The sequence below is a fragment of the Hylobates moloch genome, unplaced genomic scaffold (assembly GCF_009828535.3).
Source record: "Hylobates moloch isolate HMO894 unplaced genomic scaffold, HMol_V3 SCAFFOLD_1, whole genome shotgun sequence".
Classification (NCBI taxonomy): Eukaryota; Metazoa; Chordata; class Mammalia; order Primates; family Hylobatidae; genus Hylobates; species Hylobates moloch.
In genome coordinates, this window is record NW_026652276.1 from 51,712,702 (window position 1) to 51,733,980 (window position 21,279).

The following is a 21,279-nucleotide window of genomic DNA, read 5'->3' on the forward strand; positions in this document are numbered from 1 at the left end:
GGCCTAAATATTCTTTTTTTCAGGAAAAAAAATAGGAAAAAATGTTATAAAACATTACTACAGTATAGCAAGAAGTCTATTAAAGAGACATTTTTATGAGAAACAAGTCTTAGAGTTTAGGTTAGGAACTCAGCATGAGTCCTGTATCTGTGAGCCCCAAGGGGAGAGAGGGATCCAATACAGTTTCCTTCTATTCAAAAGAGGATACATTGTAGTAAGCATGCCCTCTGATGTTTTGGGGTGTGAGCACATCTCCATGCAAGCCACTGTTTATAAAGCTCATTGTTTGTTATGTCAGAGTTTACTGTTCTAGTGAAATACAGCTTGAGAAAAATTTAGTTTTAATACATTTAAGTTTTATTAACACATTATATATAGAAATATACTGCATAATAATTAGACATAAATATTAACTCTATTAATTTTTCTATTCGTTTTGTCATTTCTTCAACATCTAAAACCGAGGTCAATTTTTATGATGTCCCTAATGCCAGTACCATTTTACTGTCACCCTTTTTTTTCTTAACTTTCTCATCATGTAGGTGCTTCTGGTTCAGGTTTTGCCCCTCAGTATTTGGGCCCATGCCCCTGGGCTGGGGTTTTTCTCTAAGTATTTTATCCCAGCATCCCTCCTCACTCCATCCACACATACTGGAGGATCTGAGCAGCTGCTTTCTCCCCTTGCTCCTGCTCATTGTCTCAGGTGGTGAAGTCTTGAAGTGGTGGGAATTCGGGCCTGAAATTAAACTGCAGACTTTAACAGAAGGGCAACAGTTACATGACAAAGTTGTAGGTGAGGAAGAGAGCAGCTAGGGAGGCAGAAAGGAAAATGAGGAGGGAAGGAGGGAGTGGGCCTGGTGAGAATAGGCTGGAGCTTCCTGGAGACCTTAGATTCTGCTCTAAATTATATTAAAGTGGCAGTGACAGCCCAGCACCAGGAGACCAAAGCAAGCAAGAGGAGATGTCCCACAATAAGAAATAGATATATTTGGTCTCTCCTCTTATTTTCTGGCTCACGGCTCCTAAAATGCTTGGACTCTCCTAAGTGACAGGTGTCTTTTTGTGTGCTAATGAGATCACTAAGGGGTCCTGGAAAGCTTCCAGATGCTAGCTGGTTGCCACAGGAACCAACCTAGTGATTACAGGTTTGGAACTTTCAACCTCACTCCCTCATCTCTCGGGAGGGGAGAGGATAGGGGCTGAAGGTTGACTCAGTCACTGATGGCCAGTGATTTATCAATCATGCCTGTGTAGTGAAGCCTCCATAAAACCTCCAAGGACAGGTTTGGAAGATTTCCAGGTTGCTGAACATGTGGAGGTGCAGGGAGGCCGGCACACCAGAGACGGTGTGGAAGCTCCGTGCCCTTCACATATGCCCTGCCCTGGGCATCTCTTCCATCTGGCTGTTCATCTGTATCCTTTGAAATATCCTTTATAATAGACCAGTAAATGTAAGTAAATATCTCTCTGGTAAACTGATAAACATGTCAATTTTTCCCTGAATTTTGTGAGCCACTCTAGCAAACGATCAAACCTGAGGAAGGAGTGTGTGAACCTCTGATCCGTAGCTGCTTGGTCAGGAACACAGGTGCCAACCTGGAGCTTATGATTGGCATCTAAAGTTGGGGAAAGTCTTGTGGGACTGAGCCCTTAACCTGTAAACTAACTCCAGTTAATGTCAGAATTGAGTTAAATTGTAGGACACCTAATTGGTGTCAGACAATTGGTCAATGTGGAGAAAACCCCATACACATTTTGGTGACTGAAAATGTCCTGTGTGTTGAGAGCATAGTAGGAGAAAACAGTTTGCTTTCCTATTGTACAAGAGACCTCTTTGGAACTGTAATGGATGATATTATATGTCACCCAGATCTCCTTCACAGCTTAAACCCCATTCCTTCCAGATGCCAGGAGTGCCGCTGGCTGGCAGCCCCGAGCTGGCAGCCCTCTTTGGAAGTGCCTTGCCTATGGTCACACACCATTTTTGTAGCACCTTGTATACAATGACCTGTCAAATATAAAGACCATCACCTCACCCCAGGAAAGGACATCTCTGAAAGTTCATCTCAGCTTCAGAGTTTGCTGTGGGGTCAGCTGAGGCTTTTGTTGAGACTTCATCACAGCCCAACTTCTCCCTCTGCCCATGCTTTCTTTCTTTCCCTTCCACAGTTGGTGATGCTGTGACAGGCCAGGTCTCACTAATGCAGGCCTCCATTACAACTGTCCCAGCACTGACTGAGTAGCTAGATTAAACATTAAAATCTGATTGTGCCAGTGCCCTTATACAAAGGCTGGAATGTAACAAAGAGCCCACCAAGAGTTTTGCCTGGGCTTTTCATGGGCCTTGAAGTTTAACAAGATAACGAAGGAATTCGTAACAGGACCCTTTTAGAATTAAACAAGTTTTACAGGGGTCTGAAGAAACTCCCCAAGCCTCTACAAACAAGTTTATTGGGGTCTAAAAAACTCCCCAAACCTCCATGATTTAGCAGGAGGCAAGATAAGAGTAATCACCCCAGTACCTAGACCCATTTAGATTAAAAATACACTTACTGAGGCTCCAGAAAAAGGTCTTCAGGACTCAGACCTTAGTTATAGGTTAAAAGAAGTTAATCACTTATGTCTTTGGATGAATGCACACGTACACATAGACATATAGCTTAGAAGGTATATAAGCTCTGGAAAACTTTGTAATTTTGAGTTGATCTGGCGATAATTTCGAAGCTTCTCCCTAAAACCGGTTACAGAAATAAAAACTCTCTTCCCCCCCAGTTCATCTGCATCTCATTATTGGGCCACGAGAAATAGCAGCCTGAACTTCAGTTTGGTCCAGGAACAAAATTTGGCTTGCCAGCCAGGAGAGACCAGGACGGTGCTGTGTTGAGTGGCCAGCAGCTTGTGATGAGACAGTCTTTAGGAGAATTCCAGCAGCTGCTGGTGAGATTTTTTCCCGTGGACCCTCCTGAAGGCTGTACCATGCACAAAAGTGCATGTCCTTTTCACTATTGAGGAAAAATGGAGATCAGGAGCAGACTCACTCAAAGGGTGAGTTAACTGGGTTGTATGCCGGGAGCCTATTGTTTTCCTGTCTGGTCTTGTTAAGCCATTTGTCTGGTACCGCTAAGGGAAGCAATAGGGCTTGCTTATACACCTGCTTTGCATTTTGGTTGAGATCATGTTTTGAGTTGGTTTTGAGTCTGTTTTGCCTAAATGCACTCCCCCTTGTGTTGTTCAAAATTTGCCTCCACTTATTTGTTTATCTGTCTTATTCCCTTTCATATCACGTAAACTTGAAAATGGGAGGTATTGGGTCCATTCCTGTTGAGAGGCCTCTGGGAAGGAAAAATATTTTTTAGAAGCTCAATGATTGAGAGTCAGCTTAACTAAAAGCTAACATCTAAGATGTCTTTATGTATGTGTGCATGTGTGCATGTTTGTATTTTAAAGGCCTTCGTGTTTTTGTTTTTGTTTTTATTTCTCTCCTAGGATCTTATCGTTTTGAGCAAAAGTTTGTATTTTTCTTTTCAGTTGAGTGAATTGTGTTTTCTTCACTAATAGCTATTACAACAGAAGCTACTCTGGGGTTTTTAAGAAAAAGTGTAATTTAGACACTTAGAAATGTCTTTGTTTGGAAAAAAAGGTTTTTTTAAGTGCACTGTCAAAGCACCACATGGTCTAGCCTAATAATAATTCTCCCTTTTTGAAAACCCAGGATTCAGTGTTGGCTCTGCCCAGAGCTCAAAGATCCAGTTAAAAGATAGGGAAAAGGAGGTCTTATGAATCTATAAAATATACTTCTATTGGCATGCCTAATATGTCTATGTATTTATGTCTTGTGTACACCATGTTTCACTACTGAAAATATATAAAAGAGTTCTAATTAATTGGCTCAAAGAAAAATAAAAGTGCTTAAATACTTCAACAGAAAAAGGAAAGACTAGTCAAATGCTTTCTCAAGTTTATATGACTTAAGTAAAATCTTTAATAAATAAGCTAGCTTTAAAAATTATTGGTGAAGTAATGGCTGGGCACAGTGGCTCAAATCTGTAATCCCAGCACTTTAGGAGGCCGAGGCAGGCAGATCACCTGAAGTCAGGAGTTCAAGAGCAACCTGGCCAGCTTGGTGAAATCCTGTCTCTACTAAAAATATTTTAAAAATTAGCTGGGCATGGTGGTGGGCACCTGTAATCCCAGCTACTTGGGAGGCTGAGTAGGAGAATTGCTTGAACCTTGGAGGCAGAGGTTGCAGTGAGCCAAGATCTTGCCACTTGCACTCCAGCCTGGGCGACAGAGTGAGACTCCATCTCAGAAGAAAAAAAATTATTGGTGAAGTAATGTGTCCAGAATTGGTGGGTTCTTGGTCTCACTGACTTCAAGAATGAAGCCGCAGACCCTCGCAGTGACTGTTACAGTTCTTAAAGGCGGCGTGTCCGGAGTTTGTTCCTTTTGACATTCGGATGTGTTCAGAGTTTCTTCCTTCCGGTGGGTTCGTGGTCTCGCTGGCACAGGAGTGAAGCTGCAGACCTTCACAGTGAGTGTTATAGCTCTTAAGGCGGTGTGTCTGGAGTTTAGGAGTGAAGCTGCAGACCTTCGCGGTGACTGTTACAGTTCATAAAGGCAGTGTGGGCCCAAAGAGTGAGCAGCATCAAGATTTATTGCCAAGAGCAAAAGAACAAAGCTTCCACAGTATGGAAGGGGACCCGAGCGGGTTGCCACTGCTGGCTCCGGCAGCCTGCTTTTATTCTCTTATCTGGCCCCACCCACATCCTGCTGATTGGTCCATTTTACAGAGAGCCGAGTGGTCTGTTTTGACAGGGTGCTGATTTGTGTGTTTACAATGCCTGAGCTAGACACAAAGGTTCTCCACATCCCCACTAGATTAGCTAGATACAGAGTGTAGACACAAAGGTTCTCCAAGTCCCCACCAGAGTAGCTAGATACAGAGTGTTGATTGGTGCATTCACAAACCCTGAGCTAGACATGGGGTGCTGATTGGTGTGTTTACAAACCTTGAGCTAGATACAGAGTGCCGACTGGTGTATTTACAATCCCCTAGCTGGACATACAGGTTCTCCAAGTCCCCACCAGACTCAGGAGCCCAGCTGGCTTCACCCAGTGGATCCTGCACTGGAGCCACAGGTGGAGCTGCCTGCCAGTCCCACGCTATGCACCTGCACTCCTCAGCCCTTGGGTGGTCCATGGGACTGGGCGCCGTGGAGCAGGGGGCGTCACTCGTTGGGGAGGCTTGGCTGCACAGGAGCCCAAGGGCGGGGGGGTGTGAGGCTCAGGCATGGTGGGCTGCAAGTCCCGAGCCCTACCCTGCAGGGAGGCAGCTAAGGCCCGGCGAGAAATCGAGTGCAGTGCCAGTGGGCCAGCACTGCTGGGGGACCCGGCACACCCTCCGCAGCTGCTGGCCCTGGGTGCTAAGCCCCTCATTGCCCGGGCCGGCCAGCCGCTCTGAGTGCGGGCCACCAAGCCCACACCCACCCGGAACTGGCGCTGGCTTGCAAGCACCGCACGCAGCCCTGGTTCCCGCCTGCGCCTCTTCCTCCACACCTCCCCTGGAGCTGAGGGAGCCGGCTCTGGCCTCGGCCAGCCCAGGAAGGGGCTCCCACAGTGCAGCGGCGGGCTGAGGGGCTCCTCAATCATAGCCAGAGTGGGCGCCAAGGCTGAGGAGGAGCCGAGAGTAAGCGAGGGCTGTGGGGGCTGCCAGCACGCTGTCACCTCTCAGTAATATTAGAAATGTCTTAAGAGTTGCCAGCATACATTTTTGTTTGCATTTATTGATCAAGCAACTTCATACTTAGCTCTGTCAAATACCATCAGGTGTCAAAATTTGGCGTAGAGGCTACAAAACTATAACTCAGCCCAAAACAAAACGATATTTGCTTGTGTAATTTTTAATAAATAAAACATTAATATTGGTTTAATGAAGATCGCTACATCTTGAATTATTTAGTAAAATACCCTAATCTTGTGGCCTTAGGCAGTGTAGTCCACAGACATAAAGAAAGTTCATCCTGGGAAAGGACTGTTATCATCTCTGTTTCAAAACTAAAATATAACCTTAGTTAATGAATAAGAATAGCTTGAGGTAAGAAGCAAGATGGCGTCAGATAGGTCAGATCATTTTCACTCTCTCAGTTATAATTTTGCATTGGTGATTTCATAACTTTAAATGATGACTATCGCAGTTTTCATAAATAACCTAGGTAAACAAGGCCGGGCGCGGTGGCTCACTCTTGTAATCCCAGCACTTTGGGAGGCCGAGGCGGGCGGATCACGAGGTCAGGAGATCGAGACCATCCTGGCTAACATGGTGAAACCCCATCTCTACTAAAAATACAAAAAATTAGCTGGGCGTGGTGGCGGGCGCTTGTAGTCCCAGCTAATCGGAGAGGCTGAGGCAGGAGAATGGCGTGAACCCGGGAGTTGGAGCTTGCAGTGAGCCGAGATTGCGCCACTGCACTCCAGCCTGGGCGACAGAGCGAGACTCCGTCTCAAAAAAAAAAAAAAAAAAATAACCTAGGTAAACGATTAAAATAATTAGATAAATGTAATGGGACAGATATTTGCAGAATCTAAAGTTATATTAAATTAAACAAAAGATATTTCATTATTTAGGTATTTTCCAATAAAAATATATTGTAGGAAAACGTTCTTTCTAAAAATTTTGTCCTTTTTAAAGGGTAAATAATTTTTGTCTAATTCAAAGCTTATTTAAAGGTTTTATATATATAAAACAAGGTAAAAGAAACCAGGAAATAAGAGAGATATAAAGTAAGTTATAAAAATAAAGAAAGTTTTAAAGTCTGTTGGTAAAATAAAAATATCCACAAAAATGTAAACATTTGGTCTAAATTATACAGGTCAAATATTAGGTTTGCTAAATGCTTTAGGTCATAAACTGTTTTTTTGACTTAAAAATTGTTCAGTTTATTTTGGAGTGTTAAATTCTAGATAAGGCCTCGGGATACATGAAATTAGCCATGGCCCTAGCTATGTAAAAAAGGTATTAAAGAAAAGATATTTTATATAATGAAGGATCTTGTGTAGTAAATTCTTGTCCTAAAGTAAAATAACTGGTTGTTTAAAAAGAGGGATATGGCCAGGCACAGTGGCTCACGCCTGTAATCCCAGCACTTTGGAAGGCCGAGGCGGGCGGATCGTGAGGTCAGGAGTTTGAGACCAGCCTGACCAATATGAGTAGAGAAACCCCATCTCTACTAAAAATACCAAAATTAGCTGGGCATGGTGGCATGCACCTGTAGTCCCAGATACTCAGGAAGCTGAGGCAGAAGCATCACTTGAACCTGGGAGGCAGAGGTTACAGTGAGCCGAGATCGTGCCACTGCACTCCAGCCTGGGTGACAGAGCGAGATTCCGTCTCAAAAAAAAAAAGAGGAATGTTTAGGACCAGTCAGAAAGTCAACTCAAGGCATGTCGTAGCTTGTCTGTGTAGTCATGAAAGAATTTATGAAAGGGAATTTATGAAAGGAAAGAAATGTACAACTTAAAGGTGATTAGGCCTCCTAAATGTTTTATAAAAATGCTACTAAGACTCTTAGCTGTACAACTTGCCTGGTTTACAGCTAGGTAAGGCCTGGGACACATGGAGTTTGAAACTGGAATAAGTCAGACCTTATCTGCACTTCTGCCTAGGTCCAAGGCTCCACACCTAGTACATAATTAAAATCCCAAACTTACCAAGGTTTTCACCAAAAGTAAAGGTTGCTAAAAGTTAACAGTGTAACATATATTTAAAACTACTGAAGAAACAGTTTACATGCAAGGTGTGTAAGGAAAGCAAAATATACTTCCAGTAAAAAGATTATAAGGAGGCATGAGAATGGGGATTTTTGCCTAGATTAAAAGGTTAAAGGACTGTTTTAAGTTGGATAAAATAAAGAGGAAGGCTTAAACAAGTTGTAGAAGGTTGATTATAAGGGAAATTTTGTGTGTAAACATATTGGCTAAAGTTAAAGGGATATCATCCAGTTTTTCTGTAAATTGAACATTAAAATAAAAGCACAATGGGTTTCTCTTAAAGTACTAACCTGCTCTTTAACAAAAATTGTAAAGGGTTATAAAAGGTCTATACGAAATCTTACCTTATGGTCAAACATTAAAATTGGGTAAATCTGTCTATAAGGATTTGTTAAGAATTGGGTTTAACATTAATAGTACACTAATGTAAAGGTAAAATTTGGTTTATTTGGTATAAATATTATACAGAAAGCATTGTCAAATATGAAATGGTGTTTGGCTTTCTTCGGGCTATATTTGTATAAGTATGTTATTTGTATGTGTTCCAAAGTTATGGGAGACTCCTATAATTCTGATGCATCTTAGTGTATGTTATGAGTAATAATTATAATTGTTGTGTTAAATTATTGTGTGCCACAGAGGTAACAGATATCCTTGTCAATTGTGTCTTTAACTATGGCTACCCTAAAACTTTTTGTCATCCATAATCAATTGTTGTCTTGTTTTGGTCCTCTTTAGAAGGTGGTTTTATAATCAGCTGTAAAGCTCTAACAGGTGCTCTTGAATGCAGGTTTCTGATAACTTTGGAGATGTGGCATCAGAATAGAGGAAAAACGTTCAGGACTCTTGAAGAGTTAAAATGTTCATTAATATCAAGCAGGACAGGAATTAACTGCGTGAACTGAACTAATAGGAGACTGAAGTGATCTTTTTGACTTTTTGCTTAAAATGTTGCTAATCCTTTGTTTTGCCTTTCAGAGTCAAGGAGACTTTTCTTTTGAGCTGTTGACAGCTTTTAACAATTAAGCATACTCCTATGAACAAAATTTGGAACACATTTGTTTCTCTCTACCTGATTCCAAAATTTGGAAACTATTTGCGAGTATTCTTAATTTATGGCAATATAGTTATTTGCATAAGTGCAATAAGAATCTGTTTTCTTTTGTAACAGGACACAGTTGGAAAAACCGGTTATTTTACCAAGGCTTTGACTGGAATGGTATGGGCTCCTTTAATGAATCAAACTTGACTTATGGAGCCAATAAAGCCCTTGGAAAACTGGCCTCATATTTTGCATACACAGTCCCTGTACAGGGTTTCTGATCTGTGGTAAGTAAACAATGTCACTTTCCAAGAGGCCAGGAACCCCAAGTTATCTTGGAACCTCAAGAGGAGTGGAATTCACCCAACTCATAGGTATTTGATGGTACAAATCCATGACTGGGCTTGGCTTTAAAAAGGTCTCATCTTAGATTCCTTCTATGGAACAAAGTTTCATCAAAGCCAATTTAAAAGACCTATGTGAAAATAATTATTCTTGCTGCACTTTATACAAATAATCTGGCCAAATATAATAAAGCAAACCAGTCCTACCACGATTTGTCTTTTAATAAAAATGGGAAACTGAAGAGAGGAAAATTATGTTTCAAAACTATAGTATACCTGTTAAATTCTAGTCTTGCCTGATGGTTTTCAGTTTTTATTGTTTTCTACAGTTTGGATTAAATTCTAATTTTTTGGCTACAGGTCTCCAAAATAATGTTTTCAATTTTTCCCTTTTTCTTTTCCTTTTCCCCCATTCTTCCTAATAGGAAATCACTGAAACCTGAGTTGTGCTTTCTTAAAGCCCTGAAAACTGAAGACTAGACAACTTAAACTTCGGAAGAAAACAGCAGCCACCTCTTTATATGTGTTGCTGTTGCATACTATTCTAAGCCCCCGAAATAGAGCTAATAGAGGGAACAAATCAACCACCTCCACTCCAGCGCTTCATTCAGTCCCCATAATGATGACCCTCTCTCAGCAGGAAGTAGCCAGAAAGATTATGATGCCCCATATCTCTGTGATTCTTGTGATAAATAAATATACAAGCATGACAGAAATCATGCACAAATTGACAGTGGTGATTATGGCAGACCAGGTCTCACTAATGCAGGCCTCCATTACAACAACTTTCCCAGCTCTGACTGAGTAGCTAGGTTAAACACTAAAAGCTGATTGAGCCAGTGCCCTTATACAAAGGCTGGAATGTAACAAAGAGCCCATCAAGAGTTTTGCCTGGGCTTTTCATGGGCCTTGAAGTTTGACAAGATAATGAAGGAATTCTTAACAGGACCCTTTTAGGATTAAACAAGTTTTATTGGGGGTCTGAAGAAACTCCCCGGGCCTCCACAAACAAGTTTATTGGGGTCTAAAGGAACTCTCCAAACCTCCGTGATTTAGCAGGAGACAAGGTAAGGGTAATCACCCCAGCACCTAGACCCATTTAGATTAAGTAAACTTACTGAGGCTCTAGAAGAAGGTCTTCAGGACTCAGACCTTAGTTATAGATTAAAAGAAGTTAATCACTTATGTCTTTAGATGAATTCACTCACTTACACATAGACATATAGCTTAGAAGGTATATAAAGCTTTGTAATTTTGAGTTGGTCTGGCAGTAATTTCCAGGCCTTCTCCCTGTAACTGGTTACAGAAATACTCTCTTCATCCCCAGTTCATCTGCATCTCATTATTGGGCCACGAGAAATAGCAGCCTGACCCCCACATTGGTTCAGGAACAATGCCAAGAGCATGCCGTAATCCCCTCTATACAGTAGTCCCCCTTATCTTCATAGAATACATTCCAAGAACTTCAGTGGAGCCTAAAGCTGCAGATAGTACCAGACCCTATAATAACATACTACAATGCTTGTTTTCATTGAGCCTGTATGAAAACAAGCATTGATCCCTACAGCAAGGGATTCCCTGAAACAAGTGACACCAAGCCATCTATTGCAAGTAAGGGATAGTTACACAGATTCAGGAATAGGTTTGGACTGAAAAATATATAAATTACCAGAGAGGCTGTGTCTGCTAATGAAGAAGCTGTTGCCACAGGAATACAGAACAATGGGATATTTTGAAAGAGAGGGTGAGAGAGACCACATGCATATGATTTTATTGTAGTATGTTGTTATAATTGTTCTATTTTATTATTAGTTATTATTGTTAATCTGTTAACTGCACCTTATTAAGAAAATTTTATCAGAAGTATGTATATATAAAAAGAAAATATATATAGGGTGCAACATGTTGCCAATCAAAACACATTTCTTTTAATGTCTCCCACCCACAAACTGAATGCCTTTTTCATCTTAACTAAGCACTTACCAAACTCTGTGGCCATGACGTTTACAATTTGAGGTGCAGTAGCAAAAACAGCACAAATATATTTTTCTTTCTTTACAAATTCATGGGTAAAAGATTTGTTCTTATAAATTTTGTTAATTTCGGCAATTTTTTTTCTTTCCTTGTTAAGTCAAGAACTTTCACCTTTTCACTTAAGTGAAGCACTTTATAGCTTCTCTTTGGCATATACAAATTGCCAGCATCACTACTCTTGCACATTGGGACCATTATTAAGTAAAATAAGGATTACTCTAACACAAGCACTGCGATACTGCAACAATCTGATAGCCAAGATGGCTACAAAGTGACTAACGGATGGGGAGCGTGTACAGTGTGGGTACGTGGGACAAAGGGATGATTCACATCCTCGGTGGGACAGAGCAGGACAGCTCAAAAGTTTACACTGTACTGAGAACGTCACACAATTTAAAACTTATTATTTATTTCTGGTGTTTCCTATTTAATATTTTTGGACTGCAGTTTAATAAAGATAACTAACACTGCAGAAAGCAAAAGTACCAATAAGGAGGGACTACTGTACACCAGTCTTCATCTCAGAGTCTGTTTCCAGGGAAGCCCACCCTGAGGGAATGAGTGTGCACATCTATAAAATACAGGGGTTATGCTATCAGAAGCATGAGCAGCAAAAGAAACATAGATTGTACTTCAAAATGAAAAGCCTTTGTAATTTTACCTGGAAATGGCTGGAGGTGATGATTGCACAGCACGTGAGTGTACTTAATGCCACTGAACTGTGCTCTTGAAAATGGATGAAATAGTAAATTTATGTTATGTGTAATTTTGCCACAATAAAAATTAATTAATTTTAAAAATACAGGAGTAAGGTTGGATGTGCTTTTGGTTTCCTGCCCATGCTAAAGGTCCACAATTACTCTGAGTTACTTGGCAGCCAAATCTGGGTTGGTGTGATTTCAGGGGCTAGACTGTAGCATTTCTCAATCTTGGCTGTGTATTAGAATCACTTTGGATTTTAAAAAAAATGATGCTTCAGTTCTGCCCATAGTAGTTCCTGTGTAATAGTCTGGGGTCATGGCTTTGGTATTTTTAAAAGCTCCCAGTGATTCCAGTATGCAAACGCAGTTGAGTTTACTGGGCTAGAAGAACCGCAGCCCACTCCTTCCCACCCACTTGCTGTTGCCCCTGAGATTTGGCCACCTGCTTATCTTTCCAGCCTCATCTTTCTGACTCCCTCCTACACATACCCAAGCTGCAGCTGAACCAAATGACTTGTCATTTATCCTCTCCTGTCAAACCCGGACTCCTATTCCCTTGCTCATGTTTCCGCTGACAAGATTACCCTCCTCTGACTGATTCCAGCCCTCGTGGACCCCTTCTTGGGAAACTTGCCTTCAGCACCCGCCATGGGCTGTTCAGATGCCTCCACTCTGAACCCTGGAAATGCCTCACATGTCAGCACCTATACCGAGGACTCTGGATCAGCACACTTACCAGTGCAGGGATCAAGTCTTCCTCCCTGCATTCCCGGTACAAGGTAGGAAGCCAGGCACCAAGGAAGCTGCCAGTAGGTCTTAGTTGAATAAGATTTCTTTAATAAGAGATCATTTGCTCCACAATTAAATAGAAATTCTTAAAGTAAATGCATTGGGAAAAATTAGCATATCAGTATAAATAAGGCATTTTAAAAAAAACATTAATTGAGCTATTATTATATGCCTGGGATTGTGCTAATGCTTTACTTGGAGTTTCTTGTTGAATTTTCTGTTCTTTTTTATTTTTTTGAGTCAGAGTCTCGCCGTGTCCCCAGGCTGGAGTGCAGTGGCACGATCTTGCTCACTGCAACCTCTGCCTCCCAGGTTCAAGCAATTCTCCTGCCTCAGCCTCCCAAGTAGCTGGGATTACAGTCCTGCACCACCACACCCGGCTAATTTTTGTATTTTTAGTAGAGACAGGGTTTCGCCATGTTGGCCAGGCTGGTCTTGAACTCCTGACCTCAGGTGATCTGCCTGCCTTGGCCTCCCACAGTGCTGGGATTACAGGCATGAACCATCATGCCTGGCCTCTTGTTGAATTTTCACAGCAACCTTAGGAGGCAGATATTATACTCTTCATGTTAGAAATGAGGAACTAATTTCAGACAAGTGAACTTGGCCAGGATCACAGCTAGTGTGCAGCAGAGCTGGGAGTCTCAGTTGGTACACAAGTGATGTTTCCAGAGCCTTCCTGATTTGGAGAAGAGGACAGGAAAAATTTAGGTCACTGGGAATCCAAAAGGAGGAGAGGGGCTGTAACTAGTAGGAAAAAGGAAGTTAGAAAAAAAGGCCACCGACAGAAAAGACAAACTGTAATCTTCCCTATTTTGGTCCCACCTCAGCTTAACTGTGAGTGAGTATTTAAATCACAAGCTCCAAGACTGGAAGGTGGACACTGTGAAACTCTTGTTCCTCAGATACATTCCATTGGATTCACCCCAACAACATTTATTCAGGATCTGTGGTGTGCCAGAAATAGTGCAAGATGTCTGAATTCCAAGTACAGATAATATAGATCTTTGACCTTAAGGAGTTCTCACTTTAGTGGGGCCAAGAGGTACACTGTCAACAGACACTCCAAGCACGGTATGTGTTCTATAATCTAGGTATGTGTTAAGAACTGTGAAAGTGCAGAGAAGCTAAGTTTCCCAGAGAAATCTGAGAGGGTTTTACAGGAGAACTGACATTTGAACTTGGCTTTGGCACATAGAAGATGGCCATGTGGAACAAGAAATGAAAAGTTGAGCAGCTGCAAACGCATAGACTCAAAAGACATGGTAGGGCTGGGTGCGATGGCTACACCTGTAATCCCAGCACTTTGGGAGGCCGAGGCGGGCAGATCACCTGAGGTCAGGATTTCAAGACCAACCTGGCCAATGTGGTGAAACCCCATCTCTACTAAAAATACAAGAAAATTAGCCGGGTGTGGTGGCGTGTGCCTGTAGTCCCAGCTACTCCAGAGGCTGAGGCAGGAGAATTGCTTGAACCCAGGAGGTGGAGGTTGCAGTGACCTGAGATCGCGCCACTGCACTCCATCCCAGGTGACAGAGCGAGCGAGACTCCGTCTCAAAAAAAAAAAAAAAAAAAAAAAAGGCGTGGTAGATTGGGAACAAGCAAAGGAGTTGGGGTCATGGCAGGGAATAGTGGGGCGGGCGGGGGGCGGGACAAGATTGTGAGGGGTTGGTCCTCTATACCATGCCAAGGAATTCTGACCTTATTCTGTGAATTTATAAGAAAGAGGATGACATAATTAAATGTGTATTTTAGAAAAAATTACTTTAATGGCAACATGGGGGTTTCAGTGAGAGAACAGTTAGGATCCTTACAAAATGAAGAATGAGAGTTCAGGGGTAGACCTGCACTGTATATGTATGTGTTTATGTTTATGGATATGTATGTGTGAGAAATAATCCGTAGGACTTGGTGACCAACTGAAACATGAGAGCATGAAAAAGGGAAAAGTCAAGGGTCCCAGGCTTCTGGTTTAAGCAACTAGGTGACTTAATTGAATTAACAAAAACTGGGAACACAGTTTTACGTTCGGTTTTGGTCACAAGGCATGTGAAGTGCTAAAAGGACATTTTTGTGGAGGCAGAAATGATATAGGAGGCATGACAATGTGACCCAAGAAGTCAGGTTAGGGAGAGAGCCGAATAACAATATTGTCATTTTTTAAAAAATGAATGCTGGACTGCTGGACAACATTTAAAACACATCTGGGAGGCAGAGTAGTGCAGTGGACATGAGCTTTGGAGCTGAAGAAACCCAAGCTTCTTGACTTTGCTACTTAGTGCTGTGACCTTGAGAATGTGACCTACCCTCTCCGAATCTCACATGTGAAATGAAGGCAGTATTAATCTGTCTTCAAGGTTGTGTTCAGACTAGCAATAATGTATGCAAACTCCCAGCGGCGCTGGGCTGAGTAGCACATTGTGGTTTCTGTTGTTGAAGCACACAGATGGAAGGGGTTGGGTTAAGGGTGAGGAAGCCGACTCACCTGTGTTCAATAGAAAGAAGGGAAGAGACTATTTGCCAGAAGCGCCTGTAGTAAGGCAAGGTGCTGTTACTATCCCTAGAGAAAGGGATCTTCAGGTCCCAGAAGTAGATGTTGAGGTAGGAAAAAGTCCATACCACCTTTTCCATTTGATCCCTCTAGTCACCCTCAAAGGGATGAAATCATTGTACTGTTCAGGTTGGTTTTCAGGGTAACCCTGTCTATGCCCTTTTCCCCCTCACTCTCCAAGAAAGAATAAAGTGGGGGAGAGAAGGAAGGAGGCACCTATCGATGGACACGTAGACCATCCCTAGCTGCTTATTCACATCTGGATTCTCTTTCAGGTGCGACACATTCTTTCATTTTATAATAGAGAAAGAAGTAAATGACATTCATTGATTTCAAATTATAATCAGTTCATTAAGTAAAAATGATTAAAATGAGGTCCTTTCCTACTTTGATTAGAAGAAAAAATGAAAATGGTAAGGGAGATTTGAATATGGAAAATGTATGGACGAGTTGGGAGGGTTGTTTAAAAAAGGTGGGGGGTGTAAAGAGTAGGAACACAGAAAACATATTTCAGAGTTTGCCCAGTGTTGGTTTCCAATATTTGACAGACATTAGCTGCATGTAAGATTTTTGTTGTACAAAGCTGCCAACCATGGCAAATATGCATCTAGAAATTTGTGACGCTGTTGTTATAATTGTTGTTGACTTTGTTCTAAAAGGCTTTCTTCTCTGAGAATCTACAGAACTATCATAGCTCTACTTTCCTAAATGCCAGAGCTCCCCAGGTGTCAACATTCAGTGCAATTCAGCACACTCTGATGCATTGCATACTAGATGCCAGACAGTGCCCCAGGAGTAGGATGGATAAAAGAGAGCCACTGTCTCAAGGAGCTTCCAGTGTGGAGAGAGTGAAAGCAGCTGTGGGGATGGGAGAAGATGAGGATGAGGGAGGCAGATGAACAATGGCTATAGAAACAAATATATTTATTATTTCCCACAAATGACCTGGGCCTTGACCCATTTGCAACCATTACGTAATCACTGAAACAAGTTCAGCTAAATTATTAAAAATATCTGAATGTCAATTCCATTTAATTTTAAATAAGCATCTCTGAGAGGGATGATTTTTGCAACAATGACTAAGGGAAAATATTTTTCCAGCAGGGTTTTTGCACAGGAAAAAATTCATTGCTTCCATCCCCACATCCCACACCCCACATTCCACACCCCTTGGTGTAAAAATATTTGTATTTAAATAATTTTAAATGTCATACATTTATAATTAAAAGCAATTCTGTGCTCAGAGGAACAGAAATTACTGACTTTAAATCAATGAGAAAAACTAAATTTTCCTCAAAGGAAAATTTCATGAGATTCAAAGTGGTTTAAATCAAGCTAACGGATATAAGGCCATCAGTTACATATAGTCTCTGGTGACCACTGATGTCACTGCCCACCTCCAGCAGCAGGAGTATATAAGGCATTCCAGCAAGGACTCTTCATTTCTCCCAGACAAGTCTCTCCTTTCTCCCTCTTCCTTCCCACCTTTCAGTATCCCAGGGCTGGTTTTGCACAAAATGTTTTTGTTTCCTTCAAAACTATACTTGCCTACAGCTCCTGATTTTGCCTGCCTGACATCCCTTCTTCTAACACAACAGCCTCTCTCCCCACTCTCTGCCCCAGCCAGAAAACTGCACTCCCTTGGCCACAATGACTGGTTCAGGCATGGGCATGTACAGGAAGACAGGGCAGTCACAGCCTTCACTGAGGAAGAAGTAGGGTGGAAAGATGGGGAGGGGTAGATTCCTGGTGACTGAAGGGCACTCCCTGGGTTCCACTCAGCCTGTCGTGGTTAACTCTGAGTGTCAATTTGCATAGGCTGTGGAGCCCAGTTGTTTGGTCAAACACCAGTCTAGATGTTATTGTGAAGGTATTTTTAAAAGATGTGATTAAAATTTAAATTAGTAGATGTTGGGTACCTGCCATAATGTGTGTGGGCGTCATCCAGTCAGTTGAAGGCGTTAAGTACAAAGACTGATGTTTCCCAAAGAAGAAGGAATTCTCCTCCATTCTGCAATACAGAAATGCTGCCTGCGTTTCCAACCTGATGCCCTGCAGAATTTGAAGTCATGACTGTAACGTTAACTCTTACCTGAATTTCCAGCCTGCCAGCCTGCCCTACAAATTGCCCCCACAATCATATGAGCAAATTCCTTACAATAAATATCTTTCTTTCTGTCTCTCCTTCCTTCTCTGCCTCTCTCCCATCTCCCTATCTCAGTCTCTCCTTCCCTCACTGTCTCCTTCTGGTTCTATTTCTCGAGAGAACCCTGACTAATACATTAATAAAATCATATTTTCATCCTCAAATTAGTCAGGGTTTTATCTGTGTGTTCATTTTAGCCAGCTTGAGTTGTATTTCCATCACCTGTAACTAAAAGAGTCTTCAACAGTCCTCGGTGTAAGTGGATGGAATTCCCTATAGGTTAATAAGTGAAAGATTCTTCCAAAATTCTACCTTTCTTATTATTTACTATGCAGCAAGCTACTTAATGGCAAGGATTGTGCCTGATTTTTTTTTTTTTTATTTCTACTGCCATTGCTTAGAATTCTTAGCACTTGGTCAGGTTAGTAAACATTGTTTAGGCTGAGTTATAGAAGGAGATGGCCTGGACTGCTTAGCTCCTGGGATTGTCCTGGTACCTGGAGAAACAGATTCTTTGGCATGTAAGAAGCCCAACAGTGACCACAGGTTTTTATCATTCGCGTTAAGTATCATAAAAAGTAGTTTCAGCAATCATTATTTTCATGGAGTTGCTCGGAAATTGTATTTTTATTTCCTTATATGTATATGTCTATTATCAACTTACATAGGTTTCATTCTAGATGTTTGGATTTGGACAGTACACACTTCTTAGCACCATCAAACCAGCACCCTTCCAGGAGCTTTGAGTCAAGACCAACGTAGGCCTGCCATTGCTACATTGTTACACAGCATTAGTCTCCTAGGGTGGCCATAACAAGGCACCACAAAACGAGTGGCTTAAACAACAGAAAGCTATTGTCTCACAGCTCTAGATGCCAAAAATCTGAGATCAGGGTGCAGGCAGGGCATGCCTCCTCTGAAGGCACTATGGAAGGATCATTCTGGGCCTTTCTCTTAGCTTCTGGTGGTTCCTTGGCTTGTGGCAGCATAACTCCAATCTTCACAGTGTTCTCTCTGTATATGTGACTGTCTCCAAATGTTCCTTTTTATAAAGACACCTGTCATATTGGATGACGGGCCCACCTGACTCCAGTATTACCTCATCTTAAACTAATTACACTTGCCATGACCCTATTTCCACATAGGGTCACATTTTGAGGTACTAGGGGTTAGGACTTCAACATGAATTTTAGGGAGATGCAATTCAACCCACATCAATTGTTTGTACTTGCTCAGCTTTCTGAGCAGCCTTCTCAGAAAGGTACTAGCACTGTGTGACAAGTGGGCAGGGACGCTGGCCGCCAAGGTTGGGGAACACACCACTAAGACCCGACCACATGTTGGGCCATGGCTGCCACCGCACATTCCTGCGCTGTCTGAGTCTGTTTCGTGTTGCTATAACAGAATACCTGAGGCTGGGTAATTTATAAAGAAAAGAGGCTTATTTGGCTCACAATTTTGATGGCTGGAAGGTTCAAGACTGGGCATCTGCGTCTGATGAGGGCCTGAGGCTGCTTCAACTCATGGTAAAAGGTGAAAAGGGGGCTGGCACGTGCCAAGAGATCATATGGCAAGAGAGGAAGCAAGAGAGAAACCAAGGAAGCCAGACTCTCTTTAACAACCCAGTCTGCCAGAAACTAATACATTCTCCAGGAAAGCAAGGATTCACCCTCCCCCAGGAGGGCATTCTTCTCTGCATAAAGAATCCACACCCATGACCCAAACACCTCCCACTATGCCACACCTCCCAACAGGGCCACACTGGAGGGTTAAATTTCAACATGAGTTTTGGCGAAGACAAATGACATTCAAACAATAGCACATGCCAGACAAATAATTTCTAGTCTGGCAGCACTAGCCTCATTCCAAGACTAATGCTGATAACCTACCCCTTGTACTCTAGTCTAGTGAGTCCCCTTTCCTCCCCCAGTATCCTCTAGTTGGCTTTTAACCTATTTCTTCCTTCTCCTTGAAGAGCCAATAATCAAGCAATGAGAGTTAGAAACAACAGAAAAAGGAATGAGAGGAAGAGCAAGAGGGAATGTTTGTAAAATACCACTTTTAAGATGGCAAGTGTGTTGTGTACTGTGACATACAGAACTAAGATAAGAAACCGTCGAAAAGTAATTTTCTAAGGTTCTAGTTGCTCTATACCGCTCAGACCAGTGAGAGATGTAGGAAGTGACACACACAGGGGCAGCCAGGATGGTGCTGTACAGCAGAAGAGTGTGTGTGAAGGCCACTGTGCTCCCATAAACTCTTCACAGCAGTGAAGGAAGAGGCCGTTGGATCTGACTCTTGCCAACGATGGTCCTCCCAGGTGAGGGAGAGGTAACATGATTGGGTTAGAGGGATGGGGCACTGCAAGGTCAGTGAGTTTGTTAAGATGACTTGCCTAAGGGACAGTGAAAATAGGCCCACGTGCCATCTTTGTCATCCCTGCTATAGGTCACAGACACCTACTCTTGGAAAGCTTCCAGTGTAGTCTCGATGCATAGCGAGCTGTGAACACCTGGCTTATATCATTTGGAAATTTTTACATAACTCCTACACAGCCAAGTAAACTGATTCCTGACTAGGGGCACAGCACCTAAAGTAAAAGACACAGAATCAAAAAGCAAGTAAAAATTATAGTTAAAATTAAAATTTTTAAATGCATTGGCAATATTAATACTGTTCCTACTGACTGATACTTAATATATTACTAATCAGTAGCAAATATGGAAAAATGCAGTGAACAAATTATAGGCCAGAAAGTATATATTTTGTCCATAACTCATCTGAAGTTATAGACATTTCAAGAGTTTTACCTGTGATGTTCCTCGAGGCCTGCCATCTATCCAGATGAAAATAAAAGTTTAGCCCAAAAGCTTCAGCTTTTTTTCATCTACTTGACGCCAAGTAGTAAAGTGACAGGAAACAGAATTCTCACCACATCTTTGAGTCATATAAGCTAGATGTTTAGTTTTGTACAAATCTAGCCTGCCTTTTATAGCTTCACTCTTCTATTTCCTGATTTCTGTCCTCTATTTATAGATGGAGAAACTGATAACTTTTGCAGTAGTTAATCTTCACTAATATCAAAATAATGGAGAATAAATTACAGCATGATTTTAGAAGAAACACATTTGATTTTATGACTAAAATCTGCCTAAAGTTGGCACAAGTCCTGGCCCGTACTCCTTGTTTGATAAATGTTGGTTGAAACAAATTGAGAAAAAGGGGCCTAGAGAGCCACTAAAAACAAAATAAAACACCATTTGCAGTGTTTTTCTATTATTTGGAGAAAAATATAAATCAAGATAAGATGTAAACGCTGAATAAGGGAGTACTCTTAAACTTCAGATTAAGGTATATTAACTTAGGCACTCTTAAGATATGAGGTTTGGTCATAAGGTTATTTGGCAAGGTTAGTATTATATGCAAAGTACAATTTCGCTGGTAGTAAAATATTTTAAGCCTGTGCAGCAACATGGCAACATGGATCTAGGTAACTATTACATTCCAATTTAAAATGGTTGCTTTGCTAGCTAGTAGATAAAATGGGTTCTTAAATTTGAGAATCGCAGTAAAGCCTAACTTATTCCACTAAAATGTATTTTCAGCAATGCCTCAAAGTAGTTTGCAAAGTTTTGGGGATGAAAGCAAAACACGACTTGATGCCATTCCAAGTGGAAGGCTGGCAGCGCCACAAGTTATGAAAACAATGAATGAATCAATAGCATTCTTTAAGACAAAGGCTTACATCCATTAAGACATGTAGAAAAGCAGTTATGTTACAGTTTAAAATAATATTTGTGATATTGGCTTGCCTTGGAATAAGATCAATTTCCTAAAATCACTTGTAAGCATCTTTGAGTAACTTCCATAAGTAGAAGAATTTGGAGAATAAATATCTGAATTCT

General features: G+C 41.6%; 1 long non-coding RNA gene across 2 annotated transcripts in view; it reads left to right on the forward strand.

The window, feature by feature from the left end:
* The window catches only part of LOC116810539 (uncharacterized), a 44,251-nt gene extending 32,150 nt beyond the window's left edge, over positions 1–12,101 (forward strand). The window contains exons 4-5 of one of the 2 annotated variants that reach the window (XR_009213915.1): positions 2,773–3,045; positions 9,579–12,101. This is a non-coding gene — a long non-coding RNA (uncharacterized LOC116810539). The remainder of the gene's footprint in view (positions 1–2,772; positions 3,046–9,578) is intronic. The other variant, XR_004370319.2, reaches the window with a different exon arrangement.
* The last annotated feature ends 9,178 nt before the right edge of the window (positions 12,102–21,279 follow it).